This window comes from Dendrobates tinctorius, unplaced genomic scaffold (genome assembly GCF_039654945.1).
Source record: "Dendrobates tinctorius isolate UK_male_01 unplaced genomic scaffold, ASM3965494v1 ptg000056l, whole genome shotgun sequence".
Lineage (NCBI taxonomy): Eukaryota > Metazoa > Chordata > Amphibia > Anura > Dendrobatidae > Dendrobates > Dendrobates tinctorius.
The window spans coordinates 15,279,053-15,296,964 of NW_027361724.1; the positions used below are offsets into that span (position 1 = coordinate 15,279,053).

Consider the following 17,912-nt stretch of genomic DNA (forward strand, 5'->3'; position numbering starts at 1 on the left):
TACACGGCTCAGCAGACAGTATCAGACAGGATAGGATTAGATACACAGCTCAGGAGACAGAATCCCACAGGATAGGGTTAGATACACAGCTCAGCAAACAGTATCACACAGGTCAGGATTAGATACACAGCTCAACAGACAGTATCACACAGGATAGGATTAAATACACAGCTCAGCAACAGGATATGCCAAAGGAGAGGACATTTTCATCCCAAGAATTCCACTCATTCCATCTGATTTGCCTTTTGATTTTAAACGCCTCCAGTTTCCACTTTGACTGGCATTTGCAATGTCCATTAACAATGCTCAGGGACAGTCCTTGAAAGTACTAGGAATCGATTTGTAATCTCCATGCTTTTCTCATGGTCAACTATACGTGGCCTGTTCAAGAGTTGGAACTGCCAAAAACCTGTTTATCTTTGCACCGAAAGGAAAAAACAAAAATGTTGTTTATCAAAAGGCTCTTGAATGAGTTGAAAATAAAATACTATCATTACTTGGGTAATCGTTTAGTTATTTTGTGTTGCAAATCTGTAGTGTTGAATATATGATGTGAAATGTTTTCATGTGCAATATAATCATTATAATTTGTTATAACTAACCACAGTTAGTTAGTATGCCCAGACAATGCCGGGCTCTTCAGCTAGTAATATTATAGAAATAAAGGACTGTAACACATGAAGTGCACAGAAGTCATTTTTATTCCGTAAACAATGACATTAGCCATAGAATTTGGTAAAGATACACGTTTGTGTGTCACATGTTAAACATATTTGCAAATGTAAAAAGCGGATCCAGTCGTTTTCTTCTTGATAGAAAAGGTTTCTTCTAAATCAAAGGAAATAAAAAAAAGTATTACTGCATGATCATGTACTATACGCTATTTCTATGGTCCAAATATCAGAACTGTGAGGGGGAATGATTTCCTGGATCGACATCAACACATCAAGCAGCAAAATATTAAATAAGTGTCAATGTGCACTAATGCAAGCAGTCCCTAGCTGTTCACTATTTTTGACATCTAAATGAATAAATAAAAAAAAAAACTATATCCACAGATTATATTATGGACGGACTTGGATTTTGACTGTTTTTAATGGTACTAAAATCATGGAATCAAATATTTCAAAACTTACATGTGAATGTTTCCTAAACATAAAACCAGACCAGAAAAATAGAAATGGCAAATACATATTTTGTGTACAACTCAAGTTAAGGGCCATGTGGAAAAATCTAATTCTATGTCGCATCAAAGCTTGATCATACTTGTGCATATAAAATGCGGATGTTGCTTTATGATTTCTTAAATTTTCCATCTCTTGCCTGGTACGGCAGGTAATGCTTGGGGTCTAATGTGTGTAGATTTGATTTATACTAATGTGTATATAGATTTATAGTTACCATCTCTGTCCATTCTAATATCCGTTGTTCCAGTAGCCACGGTTATAGCCATAACCACCGCGATAACCGCCATGGTGGTTGCCTCGATAACCACCATATCCATTGTTCCAGTTTGATCCATAGCGTGGGCCATAGTATGGGCGGTTGAAGCCATAAACGTTTCCTGGGTTATATCCAAACCTATAACCGTTGCCATATCTGTTATATCCACCAATGTTGAATCTTGGTGCTACACCAAAACCTCAAAAGAAAAACAAAAAAAATCAGCACAAACCTCAAAAATGGATTATGATCATGGGGTATGGTGAGTTTGACTAATTTATATGGCACATTAGTTTAATTTCTAGGTCTCTGACATGAACCTACAGTATATTCTGTTCAATACTTTAGCACATTGGGAAAAACGGGTGCTGTCTATTTTTTCTTTATATGTTTGAAATGCAACAAATTTCTCACTAAAAATACACTTAGTGCATTTAACCCCATCCTGACACAGGCAATTTTCATTTTCTCATTTTAGATTTTTACTCCCCTTTTTACCAAGAGCGATAAGTTTATTTTTCTGTCGATATAGCTATATGCGGGCTTGTTTTTTGCGGGATATGTTGTACTTTTAAATGACCATGTATTTGTCAATACAATGTACTGTAAAATGGGGAAAACAAATCCAAATTGGTTGAAATTGTGAAAAGAAAAATGTAATTTCGACATTGATTTTTGGGCTTTATTTTTTACAATGGTTCTTTGAGTTGACATGATCCGGAAGCATGATTCTCCAGGTCAGTACAATAATGGCGACCCCAAACTGATCCAGTTTTTTTACTACTTCAGTATTGAAAAAAATTAGGAAATTTATAAAACACTTTTTGTTATTTGTGTCACCATGTTTCAAGTCAAGGGAGCTGGGGAATTTCTTTGCAGACCATTCTCAGATTGATATTGGGGTAGAGATAACATTTTATTGAATTGGATTTTTACAGACTTTAATTTTTTAATCTCTCTAATAGGCGGAAAGTGTGGAGATTCAAATTTTTATGTTTTTAAAAAAATGTTTATATGTTTTAAAATGTTTTTATTCCATCCATTCACTTATGCTATATATTGCAATACAACTGTAATGCAGTATATTACTAAAATCACAGTCTCGTATGAAGTGCAGCTACAGGTATGGCGTTCTTCAGCTGACTCCCAGCTGCTATAGCAGCCTATCGCAGCACCCTCTCCGCCCAACAATCACAATGTGGGGGGGACAATAGGGGCAAGGAATTTTGCATCCCTCCAGTTTGCAAGCTTTATGTAACATTGTCAGAGATTAACAGCGGTATTAAACTAATTAGGAACAGACTGAGCTCAGCTCCACCCATGCTGTTAGTGGAGCTGAGCTCAGTCTGCTATGTAACAGCCATCATCTCTCGGGAATGGGACGGACATCGCTTCTGAACCGACTACGTTTCAAGGAAGTATGCCCTGAAACTTGTTAGTTCATCAGGAATACAAAGATTTACTAAATGTCAGGACAGCTCGATGTCCATATTATGTAAATTAATCAAATTGTTAAGTATAATTCATTACTAACCAATTGAAAAACCGAATGCACTCATGATGGTCAATCCTGAAAAATAAAAGGAGAAACATGATGTAATTTGCATTCAAGCATGTGAATTTAAATATTTTATTCTTATGCAGTCACTCAAGGGATTTTGTCCACCTTCCTCCTCAGAAGTCATTATTTCCCTCTACTCCTCTTTGGTCAGACCTCATCTGGAATATTGTGTCCAGTTTTGGGCACCACATTTTAAAAAAGACATCAACAAACTGGAGCAAGTTCAGAAAAGAGCGACCAGAATGGTAACCGGTCTGCAAACCCTGTCTTATGAGGAAAGGTTGCAGGATTTGGCAATGTTTAGTTTGCAAAAGAGAAGACTGAGAGGAGACTTAATAGCCGTCTACAAATATCTAAAGGGCTGTCACATTGTAGAAGGATCAACTTTATTCTCATTTGCACAAGGAAAGACTAGAAGCAATGGGATGAAACTGAATGGGAGGAGACACAGATTAGATATTAGAAAAAACTTTTTGACAGTTAGAGTGATCAATGAGTGGAACAAGCTGCCACGAGAAGTGGTGAGTTCTCCTTCAATGGAAGTCTTCAAACAGAGGCTGGACAGACATCTGACTGGGATGATTTAGCGAATCCTGCTTTGAGCAGGGGGTTGGACCAGATGGCTCAGGAGGTCCCTTCCAAATCTACGATTCTATGATTCTATGAAATCAGGTAGTGTTACCGCTGTTCCTATTACTTTGAACTTTTGAGCTCTGCCTCCAACTGTATCTCTAGGAACATTCAATGCCTTTGTATCTTTTGTATGGTTTTCCTTGTGTGTGTGCAGGGCAATGATCTCTTTTCTTAAAGGCATTTCCCACTCCTATTTGACCCCTTTTCATACATCTTAACTGTTCAAAATAATCAATTGTCTAATATACTTTCATTATCTGCGCTTAATCTATGAGCGCATGCCAGTGTGCATCAAATAACCATTTGTTGACTTGTAAACACTACTTCTTGTCTGTTACATCTGGTCTGTCTCACATATGATTTGGCCAGAATGAGAAGAACATGTCACTCTGCTCCTGATGGCATAAAGCTACCTATATAATGATATACAGGTGTCTAAGCACCCAAGCTCAGGTGACAGCCGATGCTTTGGAATTCCATTCTCTTCATTTGGCAAGCACTGCGATGTGCTTGCCATTAGAAAGCACACTGCAGAGCTTGTCGACTAAACAGATTGTCACTTGCCCTGGTCAGGATCAGTTCAGAGGACAGAGAAGTTTGTCAGCTAAGCTTGCCAATGCTAAATGCAGACTGACCTTGGGCTAAGATTCCTCAGGAATGCTGCAAGAAACTGGTGTTTGGCTATGCATCACATTTACAGCAGGTTATAACAGCCAAAGAAGCTCCACTAAGTAATAGAAATTTGTCACAAAGGGGTTGAATAATTCTGAGACTGCAGTATCAATAAAAGTGGCATTTTGTGTTGAATTTGGAGAAATAACTTGTCATATTAGTTGTGTTGAGTTATCTAAATTGTTCTTGTTTAATTTATTGCAAAAGGAAGAAAGTTTGCAAATTTTACTAATAAACCTAATTCGTAATGGGGTTTTTAACTGCAACTGTATGTATTCAGTTTATATCTATATTTTTGACCCTCATTGTGCCAAGTCGTTTTTTTGTTATGCTATTCCAAGGTTAACCTACACATTTAAAGCCTGTATTCATTCATTAGATGTTTGATTTTAAATTATGTACATTACAGGGAAAAATGGTATAAATCTTCAACATGTCTAATATTCGATCTTTCCTGTGAAATTTTTTTGCCACTTTTTTAATTTGCCATTGATTTTTAAATGGAAGAATATTTATATAAAAATTTAGGAAAGAACAAGACAATTTTATTTTTACCATCATTACTTTTCAAAGGTTTATAAGTACTGTCATGTACTTTGAAAATGTATTCTTTTGCTCCTTTTATTCTATGTGAGGGCATAGAGAGAGGCCAAGAAAATTACATGATGAGCTCCTCTACTATTGATGGAACCTTACTCAATTACATCCTCATTAGTTATAGGTGGTACCATGGTAGGACTTTCTGACCTTTTCAACCTCACTTGTTTTCTAATGTTACTGTGATAGGACAATAGGACCAGCTTGACCCAAGGCCTCTATTCACAGAGGCCTCATGGCAGCTGCACCAATGCTTCAATGGGATATAGTTGAGTTGATCAAAAAAGATTTGAAGGACTCAGATCCAGTGACTGTGTCGGCAGTCCGTAGCTACCAGAACAGAGCTGTGCGAACTGCTTCCTACTTGCATCCTGGGGCCTTTTCTCATTAATGTACCCCAGCACTACATCATTTGATGCACTCATGATGTTGCCTACTACTCAAAAAGAGGACGCTGATAAGTAAGAGCTTTGTAGGTCCGATGGCCATGGACTACCGATATGGCTGCCGAACCAAGGTCCTGTTAGTCTTTTTGCTCAATTCTACTATGGAGGCTGTTTAATCATAAGCAATTATGAGAGTAGTGCTAAACATATGAAAGGGGAAATAAATGCTATAAATAAGAAAAGTAATATTAAAGCATCTAAACAAAATGAGCATGAATCAGTTTCCAATTTCTCAAATTTTTTTTTCATATCAAATTCATGGATTCAGCCTTTAAATTTGATACTTGTAAATCCCATCACTGTTTCACTATTAGGGTGTGTGCAGACGATCGTTTTATTCAAACAAGTATTTTCGTTGTTTTGACGGATAGGATTCGTGTTATTCTATGGGGCCGTGCACATGTCCAAATTTTTCCTCAGTCCAAGGGATCCAAGGAAAATAAGATCGCAGCATACATGAGAATCCGATGGCACTCGGCCATCAATGTCTATGGATGCGTAATAATAAAAATCGAAATGCACTCAGATGATATTCCGGACTGAGAAAATAGCTGGCCATTTTTTTTCTTCTCCTCCACTTCCGAGAAAATGGGATTAAACTCTGATCACTCTCTGATCAGAGTGTGATTTGCATAATCGAATCGGTTTTCTCGGATGTAGAGAAAATGGTCATCTGCACCTGCCCTTATGACGTAAAGGAAGATCAAAGAAAGTTGTTCTGTATCCACTAGTATATATTAAGGTAGGACTATATTTTAACAATAGCTTTAGATACATATTACAAAAACATAACATTAACCTCCAATAATCCTATACAGAATAGCATATACTGGATATTCAAGAATTGATAATCAGAACAATATAATAGATATAAACAAAGTATCCAATCATCTGTTTGCTTGCTACGTACCAGATCCTGGAACCTTTCAGTAGAATTAAAGTGAATGTTCTCCTGAGAGAAGACGGCTGCTTTTATTTAGCAGAGTGATTGGGCGGAGGCCGTCAGATTACACGGGGCAGGTGCTTAGATTTCCATTATGCTTGTCATATTTAATCTAATTGTAGAACAGTTTTCTTTTCAGACTTCAATTATTTTTCAAGGCATTCTCTGTCTCTGAGACATCTTTTTAATTTGTGCAATAACAATATTAGCAGCGCTGACATCATTGTAATCAGACAAAATACACCTTTGGTATGTATACACCTATGTATAGCTACATAGTTATGGTAATGGAGAAATTCATCCCTTACATACTTCGGTAATTTTTGTAAATAATGTTTGTGTGTGCTTTATGGTGGATGCAACAATCAAGGGAAATTAATTTTGCCTTACATACGAGTATGTGCACATGGAGTCATTTTGATGATTGTTGCAGGAATTTTGAGAGTTTCCACTTGTTTTCTACTACAAAAAAAACTCCTAAAAAAAGTCTCTGTTAGGGCTGGCGGAACGCACCAAATAATAAAGATGGTAATAAGGTGCGTTCACAGCCCGGGGTCCACCGTGCAGGGGTGGTAACTTGCTGCTCAGTAATGGCGGATGCTATATGGCAGTATACTATAACAACACACGCGGGTTATCGTCACCCGGTGTGTACGGGGGCGGACTCTGTTGCTTTACAGAGCCGCACTACCACTAAACATAAACGCCGGAGCCAGTTTGTGCTCACAGAGCTCGGCTAGAAGAGTGCACAGTGTACGGCCACAGAAAGCTACCCCGGGGTTAGAGTCCCTCTAGGTCCACTGAGCGCGAGGCGTTGCTGCCACGAGCGCCGCTAAAGACGCTGGTAGTGGAGTGTGGAGCACGTGCACTGAGGCGTGCTGGATCACTGGTGAGGACCAATGTCTGACTCAAACCCTGAGCTACCTACACCTAAGCCTGGGCGCTAGCAGGCTAGGCTGCACAACACATGCGCCAAGTGTAGGGGTTTCATAATGAGTCAGTCACCAGATACATTCATATGTGCATACGTCTCTCACACCTTATAGTCTGTAAATACAGTCTATCCTAGCATATGGCCGAGCGGCCATGCAAACCTTTTATAGCCACGGGCGTCCGGGACCTTCCTGGCTTCTCGGATGGGCCAATCCGAACACGAGCAGGACTTGAGCACGTGACCCTTGATCTCCAATGGGAGATCACTCCACGGGCATGCTCAGTGGCCCAACATGAGGATTTAGTCCCTGGACAATCTCGCTGCTGAGCTGCCTGCATTGTCATAGCTGTGCCAGAGGAGGCAGCAGCAAGCAAACCCACAGAGATGACCTTGGCAGAGCGCTGGGATCGACAAATCTGCTGAGCAGGCTCCACTGCGGCCGAAGAAGAATGGGAGACCGCTGGGTGCAAGGCTCTGGATTCCTGCTGTGCAGTGGCAGGAACCCGACGCCTCACTGGCTTTTCCAGAGTTTTTTTTCCCTGAAAAAAATTAGGAAAAAGCCTGGTGAAAAAGGTTGTGCATGACACATCTTCGAAGAGGATCGTGATGGAATTTAGTCCAAACTAGATATTGTCAAGTCAAATGGCTGAAAAAAAATGATTCAGGGAAAAAAACTCTTAAAAACCTGCAGGAGCAGAAGAAAAACTTCTCCAAAACTCCTCTTCCTGAAGCGGTTTCCGCTTCAGATTTGTCCACCTTTTTGGCAAATTCTATAAAAACTATTGAAAAGGAAAAAAAAACCATGTGAATATAACCTAATTTATTGTTATTATTTTCTGTTGTACAAAACAGATCCATTTTTACCTAACATAGCATTGTATTAATGAATGCAAATTTTGGAATCTCATACTGATGCTGCTGATGAAATATTGATGCATCTGTATTTTAAAGAAGCTCTCCCATGAATATTGTTTTTTTATTAATCTGTGTGTATGCACATGTAGTGTAGTGTGAGTACATTAATATACTCAACTACCACTGCCTTCTCCAGGATCCAGCGCTGTTCTGCTCCTCCACTCAGTGATGTCACCGCTCTTCAGACTACCTGGCTAACTGTATGGTTAATACTTAAGCCAGAAGTCTCTTTTAGGCCCACTTCATAATTCCTGATCTTACTGGAGCTGGAAAAACCAGTACCGGTGTTATCAGTTTTGCGAGTCCGTGTGACATACCTGTGTACGTGTGTGTCATCCGTGTGCCATCCATGTGACACATACCGGAACAGAATGAAGAATAGAAATTACAGATTTGTAGGTGTTAAAGATGTGCTAAGAGATAGATAGATAGATAGATAGATAGATAGATAGATAGATAGATAGATAGATAGATAGAAAAGTAGGCACAGGCAGCACTCCAATAGTTACCAAAGCCAGTGGCCTTTATTTAACCCATATGGCGTGGCGGCGATGTTTCCGTTCAAATGAACCTCTCTCAAGCAGTGAAATAAGTGTACATAGAGAGTATATATAGAGACATTTCATCATTGTGCAATTTACAAATTATTCACAAAATAAGATAAAAAGCAATACTTCCATAAACCTCCCAGATATCAGCATCTGTGTGGCGCCTCTACACATGTCCTGTCATGTGATCGAAAAACTACCAATCATATCTCAGCTTGGTCAAAGCTCGATCGCGCATGCGTAGTCGCTCTTGGGTATACGTTATCTCCATTTTAAACAAGGAAAAGTTTAATGGCAAACTCGCACCTGCACGATAATACTGTGAGCAAGCACCATTTTTACTATGGTCTAAGGACTCTTATTCACCATAAAAGGTTTATATTAGGTTATATAAGCTTTATATATCCATAAAGAGCAAAAAACGCTCCATTATCCAGAATAGCATGCATTTGGATACCATCCCTTTATACAATGAGGGTTTAGGGATAGCCTACATGTTTGTATGTATTATCCTATTCCTGGCACTCCAAAACACCCCTTTGATGAAGACCATTTCGGATGTATTTCATATGGTAACAAAAGGTTGTCCTCTCAGATCAGACCCCTCCCACCATGTTCACGAAGGGGAATCTACAGACATATTTATATGGGAAGCGGCTTTATTCACACCCTATTTGTGTATAATTTTAAACTGCACATTTAATCCTGCAGGTTTTACAGTATTTAGCTTGTAAATCCACTCTAATTCTATTTGTTTTATAAGGCAGATTCTGTCACCTCTTCTCCGATGTGGTGGAATTACATCAATGATTTTAAGTCTAAGTTGTTTTTCCATATGGCCAATCTCAACAAAATGCTTAGTGCATGTCAAATAATGTTCTATATTATAACATCTGGTTACAGGGTGAATGAAGGTAGGTCCTTTTAGCGTCAACGGACAGTTTACACATGAGAGAGATTGATAACACCCTTTTCTATGTATACCCATTAAATATGTTTGATGAGGTTTCTTAAAGGGAATCTGTCACCCCTTTTTTTCGGATATGAGCTGCCGGCACCAACATCAGGGGCTTATCTACAGCATTTTGGGGTGACAGGTCAGGACTCGTTGAAGCGCAAGTGCGTGAAACGGCCGTCGTCCACTCTCTGTACGTTCCTCCCGTGCCAATGCCTTTTAATCAATAAAGAATTTTCTCGACAGAACGGTGAGTGCCATCACTTTTTTCTCTTTTGCACATGTAAGTATACTTGGCTCATGACACCGGGCGGGTCTCTGGAGTATATTTGGCCCAACATCGTGCTTTCCATCCCAGATGCCAATACTATTAAAAGTAATGATGGAGAAGGGAACATATTATACTGTATGGATCACTAAGTGGGTGTTAGGAATCTGGTTTCTATGATGCCTATGCAGGAATCCAGATTCTCACATTTGTCTCCAGAGGCTAAGTCCTTTTTTCCAGCTTCTGAGCATGCCCACGGGACGAGCTCTCATTGGAGTTCAGGAGTCAGGTGCTCAGGTACTGCTCCTGATTTCATTGGTTCTGCTCTGGGCTCTGGAGATTTCCGAAAGGTCCCGTACGCTATAAAAAGTGCGCATGGCTGTTCTGCCATGCGCTAGTATTTCTCATACTTGCTGCTGTGTGTTTGATGATGGATGCTTGGACTGGTGACTGACTCATTAAATATCCCCTTCCTTGGTTATTACGAGTGTGTGAGTGATTGGGTCAGCCAGTAGCAGCGCTAGCGCCAGCGCACTCAAGCTTCATCTATTACAGCAGCTAAGCGTCCTGCATCGCGCTTGCGATATTGCGGTTGCAGTCCTTTCGGGTGTGCGCAGTTGCGACGCCGAGCACACGTTCTTCTACGGTAAGTCCGCTGGTTGTAGTGACGTTTTAACTACTCCTGTTACTGGCTACCGTACGTGTGCCGCTGAGTCTCTGTGCGGTTAACAGACTCAGCGTTACTACATTTTTCATTAATTACCTGTGCAGCTCTGTGTCCTTTAACAGAGTTTGCCTGTTTGCACTTGGGTGAGTTAGAACCCTGTGCACATTGCCGCTTTAGTGCTCTGCATCTCTCAGCAGCGGTTTAGCCATCCACCGCACGGTGGACCCCGAGTGGCGAAGGCACTTAATTTATTTATTTTTTTTAGTGTCTTCCGCCACTCATAACAGTGGGGCCATTATACTGTATCTGGATTAAGCACTATATGGGGCCTATTATACTGCATGTAGCACTATGTGGAGCCATTATACGGTATGGAGTACTTTGTGGAACCATGTACTGTATGGAGCACTATGTGGGTTCATTATGCTGTATGGAGCACTATATGGTACCAATTATACTGTATGAAGCACTATGTGACTATGTGGGGCCCATTATACTGTATGAAGCACTATGTGATGCCATTATACTGCATGGAGCACTGTCTAAGGCCACTTCTACAGTATGGAGCACTATGTGAGACCATTATACTCTATGGAGCACTATGTGGGCCGTTTTACTGTATAAAGGACTATGTGAGGCCGATTATACTGTGTGGAGCACTATGTGGAACCTTTATCTCTATGTATAAAATTGAATGTGTGTGTGTGTCACCAACCAATCACTAAGCATCTTTCATTTGACCAGAGCTGTTTAAAAGAAGCTGAGCTGTAATTGGTTGCTATGAGCAACAGTTTTCTCACTCCACGACAACACCTCAGCAGACAGTGACTGGGTGGGAGAAATCTGGCATCCCCGGAAACATAAGCTCCCAGCCATTGTCTGCCCCCCAGAAAGGAGCAGAGAGCACATGACAGAAATGAATCACCTCCTCCCGTTCCCATATACCCATCACACATCCTCCATCCCATAGGCACATCTTCCCTCTTAAAGGGATCTCCGGTATGGAAGTTAGGGCAAATCCATAAAGCACTTTGGTTTGACCCCAGGCCTCTCTTAAAGGGATCCCCAGTATGGAAGTTAGGACCGTTCCACTCAGCTCTGTGGTTTTGACCCCAGGGTCTCTTAAAGGGATCATTGGTATGGAAGTTAGGGCAATTCCACTAAGCGCTCTGGTTCTGATCCCAAGCCTCTCTTAAAGGGATCCCCGGTATGGAAGTTAGGACCATTCCACTCAGCTCTGTGGTTCTGACCCCAGGGTTTTTTAAAGGGATCATTGGTATGGAAGTTAGGGCAATTCCATTAAGCACTCTGTTTCTGACCCCAGGCCCCTCTTAAAGGGATCCCCGGTACGGAAGTGAGGGCAAATCCACTCTGTGCTTTGGTACTGACCCCAGGCTTCTCTTAAAGGGATCTCTGGTATGGAAGTTAGGGAAAATCTCTCAGTGCTCTGATTCTGACCCCAGGCCTCTCTTAAAGAGATCATTGGTATGGAAGTCAGGGCAAATCCATCCAGCGCTTTGGTTCTGATGCCAGGCCTCTCTTAAAGGGATTCCTGTTATGGAAGTTAGGGAAATTCCACTCAGCATTCTGGTTCTGGCCTCAAGCTCTCTTAAAGGGATCCCAGGTATGGAAGTCAGGTCAATTGCCTTCAAATGCTCTGGTACTGACCCCAGGCCTCTATTAAAGGGATCATTGGTATGGAAGTCAGGGCAAATCCATCCAGCGCTTTGGTTTTAACCCCAGGCCTCTCTTAAAGAGATCCCCATTATGTAAGTTAGGACTATTCCACTCAGCGCTGTGGTTCTGAACCCAGGGCCTCTTAAAGGGATCATTGGTATGAAGTTAGGGCAATTCCTCTCAGCGCTCTGGTTCTGACCCCAGGCGCCTCTTAAAGGGATCCCCGGTATGGAAGTGAGGGCAAATCCACTCTTCGCTTTGGTACTGACCCCAGGCCTCTCTTAAAGGGATCTCCGGTATGGAAGTTAGGGTAAATCACTCGGCGCTCTGATTCTCACCCCAGGCTTCTATTAAAGGGATCATTGGTATGGAAGTCAGGGCAAATACACTCAGCGCTCTGTTTCTGACGCGAGGCCTCTCTTAAAGGAATCCCCGTTATGGAAGTTAGGGCCATTCCACTCAGCGCTCTGGTTCTGACCCCAGGCTGACGGGATGATGTGGGATATTAGGGGTTGTAGTCCGGTGGCTCTGGCTGACGGGATGATGTGGGATATTAGGGGTAGTAGTCCAGCGGCTGTGACGGGATGATGTTGGATATTAGTGATAGTTGTCCGGTGGCTATGGCTGACAGGATGATGTGGGATATTAGGGGTAGTATTCCGGTGGCTTTGACGGGATGATGTGGGATTTTAGGGGTAGTAGTCCAGTGGCTCTGGCTGACGGGACGATGTGGGATATTAGGGGTAGTAGTCCGGTGGTTCTGGCTAATGGGTGATGTGGGATATTAGGGGTAGTAGTCCGGTAGCTTTGGCTGATGGGATGATTTGGGATATTATAGTGAATGTGGCTATGCGGAGTGGTCGGGGCTATACACTCAGCTTTATATATAGATATAATCATTATAATTTGTATAATTTGTAATATTAACTAACTACTAACCGTAGTTAGTTACTATGCCCGGGCAGCGCCGGGCTCTTCAGCTAGTACTGTATAAAACACTATATTAGGCCATTGTATTACCAAAACCAAAAGAAACACTGTTATACACCTATAGCCATTCACATGTATTCCCCTCCCTTGCCTTTGGACTTGTTCTATTTTTATATTTGAATAATAAAGTTTTTCATAGTCATTACTTGGCTGGACTGTATGACTGTGCTTCTTTCGGTTTTGGTATCAGTAGGTGCAGTTGTTTCAGATAGAGTCCTAATATATATTGTGGGTGGTATATGGCAATGTGTTAGGTTTATCATTATGTATAATTTGTTTCACCCATGTATATGCTATGCTTGCCATTATTTCTTTGTATTAGGCCATTGCATTGTATGGAGCACTATTTGGGTCCATTACACTGTATGGAGGACTATGTGGGGCCGTTATACTGTATGAAGGACTATGTGGGGCCCATTATACTGTGTGAAGCACTATGTGGAACCCTTTATACTGTACAGTATAAAACACTATATTAGGCCATTGCATTGTATTTAGCACTATTTGCGGCCATTATACTGTATGGAGGACTATGTGTGGTGCATTATACTGTATGGAGCACATTTTGTGGCCATTATACTGTATGAAAGGCTGTGAGGGGATTACAATAGGAGAATCATGCTGTGATGAGGTCACCATTCTTTGTCAGGGGGATTGAGGGAGGGGAGGTACGGTATGTTCATCATACTGTGCGTGTGGACGGTACTGTGGAGGAGTTCACTGTCGGAGTTTCCTACTGTGTTTGGGGGGGGCACTTTTGTTTGCATCATACTTTATTATCGCTATTATTCAAGGTTTTTTTTATCCTTTGCTATTACATATTGAATTTAGGCAATTGGAGCATGTGCTTTTGACTGTTATTACATAAAATATTATATTATTCAGTCAAGGTGATACTTCGTGTTAGTTTTCCTCCACACATAGCATTTTGTAATTTGCCTAAAAAGTTCTACTTAAGTTTGATCTGACCAGACCACCTTCTTCCACTTGGTCGCAATGTCCCCTACATGGATTTTTGCAAATAGGATTTCTTATGGCTTCCTTTAAAAAAATGGATTTATTCTTGCCACTCTTCCATAAAGGCCAGAATTGGGGAGTAAATGACTAAGGACAGAGACAGACTGCCGTATAACTGGTGAAAGGATTGCATCATAAACTTCGTATTGGCTGTCTGCTCTCCTTACCTGAGCTTGACAGCTGCACAGAAATACATCACGCTGCCATGCTCAAGTCCATGCATTGCAATGCGATCATCACATGAGTTATATGGCAGTTTGTCTCTGACCTAATCGTTGTTCTGTGGACAGATTCTCCCACCTGAGCTGTGGTTCTCTTCAGCTCCTCCAGATTGACCATGAGCCTCTTAGCTGCTTCTCTAATTATTGCTTTCTTTGCTTGGAATGTCAGTTTAGGTGGACCACCATGTCTTGATAGGTCTGCAGTAGTGCCATAATATTTCCATTTTCGTATGATGGATTGAACAGTGCTCCATGAGATATTCAGAGCTCGGGCTATTTTTTTGTATAACCTATCCATGCTTTAATCTTCTCCACAACTTTATCCCTGACCTGTCTGGTGTGTTCATTGGTCTTCATTATACTGTTTGATCCCCAATGTTCTCAGGCAAACCTCTGTGGCCTTCACAGAACAGCTGTAGTTATACTAAGAATAAATTACACAGGGGTATCAAATTACTTGACTTATGGAGGCAATTGGTCACTCAGGATTTTATTTAGGGGTATCAGACTACAGGGGGCTGAAGGCAAATGTATCTCACAATTTTCAGATTAACATTTTTTAAATATTTTAAATATTTAGTACACAATGTATCAATTCCACTACACTTCAAAATACTTGCTACTTTTTATTGATTTATCACATAAAATCCCAATAAAATACATTTAAGTTTGCGGTTGTAATGCAAAATAATGTGGAAAAGTTCACGCTTTATGAATACCTTTTCAAGACACTGAATCTCTAACGTCTCTTCTCTGTTAGAGACCAGAAGATTGTCAGTTCAAATATACTGGATCCTTCAGTCAACAGACATCATCTATCTGTTCTCCCCTATATACATTTGACTGAAAGCTGAACCTGTCGATATAAGTGGGTTCGACAGATGTTAATTACATGTGATTGAGGGCCTTTAAAAATGCTGGAAAGTGGAGAGACCAAGTCTCACCCTTCATGAATTATTTGATACTATCTCTTTAATTAGTGCAATATCAAAATTAATATGCACTATGCTGACATCATTGTGATGAATACAAACACATCGCTTGTATTTCAAGTATGGCTACGGAAATAGAAATAGCTGCATAAATAGATATGGTAATGGAGAGATTCATCCCTTGCATGTGTTTTTTTTATATAAGCAATGTACTGTATGTGTTCTTTATGGCGCGTGCATCTACAAACATGTTTTCCATTAACTTCTGTGCTATTGTCAATACCCAATGGTAGAACCTTCTGAAGCTTTACTTCATTCTCTAAAGTTAGCCCAATCTCTACTTTATATTTCGAATTGAATTTAAAATAGAATCTATTAAATTAGTATATAGTTTATTGGCCTCTAAACTATCCTATATTGGGCCTTTGGTATGAGTTTGTTTTCTGTTTTTCTAAGCCAAATTAACTTTAGGCCTTTTAGAGATCATTTCATCTTAAACTTGCTTAACTGTTCACAATAACAGTAATTTTGACGGTGGGTGCCAAAACTTTTACATGTCACTGTTCTATTATTATTACTCCTCTTTATAGCAGTTTTGAAGGCTAGGATCAAAAGACCAATTTTCTTTCATCTGATCAGAGTGTGATTCAATATTCTCCGATGTGGAGAATGAAAAAAAATTCTACATCTTCTCCATTGTCAGTCCATAAACATCGGACCTCACTAGGATGTCATTCAGGTGCAGTCCGACGTTTTCCCATGAGCCATAAACTTGAATGTCCGAGTGCAATCCAAGAATTGAAGGCAAATTGTGTACGTTGGGATTTTTTTTTCCTCAAATCACTCAGTCGAGGAAAAAATTGAACTTGTGCACAGCCCTATAGAAGAACACGGAGACGAGTGATATCTGTCAAAACAACAGATAGCAGTCTGTTTTTTACGCTCATGTGCACGAGCCCTAAGACAAACATCTACCACAAAAAAAGCATAAAATGAAATACAGTATTTGTGCTAGCTATACACTATGTCTTACAATATTTAATTAAATAAACATAGTACCGCTGAAAACTTCATCTTGTCCCGCAAAAAATGAGCTGCCATACAGCGTCATCAGCGAACAAATAAAAAAGTTATAGCTCGCAGAATAAAGCGATGCAAAAATAATTGTTTTTTATATAAAATTGTTTTTATTGTATAAAAGCGCCAAAACATAAAAAATGATATAAATGCGGTATTGTTGTCATCGTACTAACCCGAAGAATAAAACCGCTTTATCAATTTTACCACACATTGAACGGTGTAAACACCCCAAAAGCTGTGACAGCTGCCAAACATAAAAACCCGCTATAAATAGTAAATCAAACCCCCCTTTATCACCTCCTTAGTGAGGGAAAAACAATAAAAAAATGTATTTATTTCCATTTTCCCATTAGGATTAGGGCTAGGGTTAGGGTTAGGGTTGGGATTAGGGTTAGGGGTGTGTTGGGGTTAGGGTTGGAGTTAGAATTGGGGGGTTTCCACTGTTTAGGTACATCAGGGGCTCTCCAAACGCGACATAGTGTTTGATCTCAATTCCAGCCAATTCTGCGTTGAAAAAGTCAAACGGTGCTCCTTCCTTTCCAAGTTCTGCCATGCGCCCAAACAGTGGTTTTCTCCCACATATAGGGTATCAGAGTACTCAGGACAAATTTGGACAACAACTTTTGGGGTCCAATTTCTCCTGTTACCCTTGGGAAATTAAAAAAAATGGGGACTAAAAGATCATTTTTGTGGAAAAAATATGATTTTTTTTATTTTCATGCCCGGGCGTTATAAACTTCTGTGAAGCACTTGGGGGTTCAAAGTGCTCACCACACATCTAGATAAGTTCCTTGGGGGGCTAGTTTCCAAAATGGGGTCATTTGTGAGGGGTTTCCACTGTTTATGCACATCAGGGGCTCTCCAAACGAGACATGACACCCTCAGACCATGCCATCAAAGTCTGCATTCCAAAACGTCACTACTTCCCTTCCGAGCCCCGACGTGTGCCCATACACTAGTTTTGTCCTACATATAGGGTATCAACGTACTCAGGACAAATTGCACAATAACTATTGGGGTCCCATTTCCCCTGGGAAAATAAAAATTGGGGGTGAAAAGATCATTTTTGTTGAAAAAATATGATTTTTTTATTTTACGGCTGTACGTTATAAACTTCTGTGAAGCCCTTGGGGGTTCAAAGTTCTCACCACACAACTAGATAAGTTCCTTGAGGGGTCTAGTTTACAAAATGGTGTCATTTGTGGGGGGCTTCCACGGTTTAGGTACATCAGGGGCTCTCCAAACGCAACACAGCGTCTGATCTCAATTCCAGCCAATTTTGTGTTGAAAAAGTCAAACGGCGCTCCTTCCCTTCCGAGCTTTGCCATGCGCCGAAACAGTGGTTCCCCCCCATATATCAGGTATCAGCGTACTCAGGACAAATTGCACTATAACTTTTGCAGTCCAATTTCT

The 17,912-nt window shown here is 40.6% G+C and overlaps 1 long non-coding RNA gene across 1 annotated transcript; it reads right to left on the reverse strand.

Moving 5' to 3' along the window:
* Nucleotides 1-683: 683 nt before the first annotated feature.
* LOC141091800 (uncharacterized) lies at nucleotides 684-6,373 on the reverse strand. The gene is made up of 4 exons (XR_012232576.1): nucleotides 6,263-6,373; nucleotides 2,978-3,013; nucleotides 1,402-1,642; nucleotides 684-828 (listed from the first exon to the last, which is right to left on the reverse strand). It is a non-coding gene; the product is annotated as an uncharacterized lncRNA (long non-coding RNA).
* Nucleotides 6,374-17,912: the final 11,539 nt, after the last annotated feature.